The sequence below is a fragment of the Empidonax traillii genome, unplaced genomic scaffold (genome assembly GCF_003031625.1).
Source record: "Empidonax traillii isolate 1590-97213 ecotype Southwest subspecies unplaced genomic scaffold, ASM303162v1 scaffold2971:size26371, whole genome shotgun sequence".
Taxonomy (NCBI): domain Eukaryota; kingdom Metazoa; phylum Chordata; class Aves; order Passeriformes; family Tyrannidae; genus Empidonax; species Empidonax traillii.
The window spans coordinates 17,039-18,593 of record NW_020958164.1 but is presented as its reverse complement, the minus strand read 5'-3'; the positions used below and the strand labels follow the sequence as shown (position 1 = coordinate 18,593).

At 67.5% G+C, this 1,555-nt stretch overlaps 1 long non-coding RNA gene across 1 annotated transcript in view; it reads left to right on the top strand.

Annotated features, from left to right (window-relative positions):
* Nucleotides 1–442, top strand: part of LOC114072316 — a 7,373-nt gene extending 6,931 nt beyond the window's left edge. The window contains exons 2-3 of the long non-coding RNA XR_003574154.1: nt 54–203; nt 362–442. This is a non-coding gene — a long non-coding RNA (uncharacterized LOC114072316). The remainder of the gene's footprint in view (nt 1–53; nt 204–361) is intronic.
* The last annotated feature ends 1,113 nt before the right edge of the window (nt 443–1,555 follow it).

Genomic DNA, 1,555 nt, shown 5'->3' with positions numbered 1-1,555 from the left:
GTGCCCAGGTGGGCCTGGGCAAGCCAGGCCTAAGGTCTTCTCATTTGCACCAGGATGACAGCAGTGTGCAGCTCTCCTCCATGCTCCTCTTCAGTGGGGTGATGATGCTGCTAAAGAAAGAGGGGAAAAAGCCCCTGAAGCCACGGCAGAACCTGCTTCCACTCTTCTTCCACTGCTACGATGAGAACCCGAGAGTGGCAGAGGTGAGCACTTGTGGGCTCTGGTGTTGCTGTGGGACAGGGCTGGGCTGCCTCTTGCCCTGGCCCCTCCTGGGCTCCAGACTCCTTCTGGCCTTGGTGCAGGGACACAGGCCCTGTGCCCTGGGCTGCGGTGCCATCTCCCAGTCCTTGTTGCTCTGCAGGCCTCTCGGGAAGCGCTGCTTTGCTTGGCCGGCTTCCTGAAGAGGGCGGATCTCAAGAAGAGGTTGAAGAAGGAGCTGTGGACATTCAGCGAGTGCCTGGTAAGGACGGCCATGAAACCCCAGCCCCAGGCCGGACCCCTAGCCCCCCATGCCCTGAGTGTGGGGCTGGCACTGTGCCCCTGCCCACTGCTGCAGCCCCTGTGGGACGGCAGCCTGCGCCCCGGCCGCTGCTGCCTTCCCTGGGGCATGCGGGCTGCTCCGCGGGCTCCTGTGGCCCTGAGCCAGGGTGCTGCTGCAGCCCCGGCCCAGCTGGGCTGTGGGGCGAGGCGGCTCCGCGGCTGCCGGGGAGCACCCAGCCCTCTGCTCCCTCCAAAGCCCGGCCCCAGCGGCTGCTGCCCGGGCCTCAGGGCTGTGCGCGCAGGGAAGGCCGGTGCTGGGCGCGGGCTGCGCCCGGCCAAGGGGCAGAGCTCGAGCCAAGCATTCTCGCGTCGCCTCGCTGCTCTTTGCAGCTGAGAAAGGACAAGAGCCGAGTGGCGGAGTACCTGCGGCAGGCCCTGCCGTACCTGGAGAGCCCACAGGAACCCCTGCGAGAGGCAGCCGTCAGGTTCATTGGTGAGCCACGAGGTCCCTGCCCGCCCCGCTGCAGCTCGGCCCCAGCCCCGTGGGCTGCAGCGGCAGCAGATGCGGCCCAGGGCTGTGCTAGGGAGCCCCGAGTGACCTGGCGGTGCTGCCGCCCTGTACCTGCCCAGCCCTGGCGTGTCCCCAGGTGGGAAGGGCCCGGGCTAAGCCCTGCCAGGGCAGGAGGGCGTGTGGCCGGGCTGGCAGCGCCACTGGGGGGGAGCTGTGCCGCTGGGGCCGTGACAGCATCTGTGTTCCCAGGGATGGCCGGGAGGTTCCTGAGGGCACCTGAAGAGCTGCAGGTCATCCAAAAGGGTGAGAGAGGGAAGGCAATAGGGGCTGGTGGGAGGAGCCCACACCCTGGGCAGGGATCTGCAAGCCTGCCCTAGCTGCCCAACGGAGGGGCTCTGCTCCCTGCGTGGATGAGGAATGGCTTGGGCAGAGCAGAGACAGGTTTCAGGGCCATCAGGGCTGTTGGTGGGTGGCACCTCCTGGCTGATGCTGTTGGGCCCTGCTCCCTCCTGGCCATGGGAAGAGCTGGGTGGGATGGCCCTGGCTGCAGAGGTTTCTCACTCA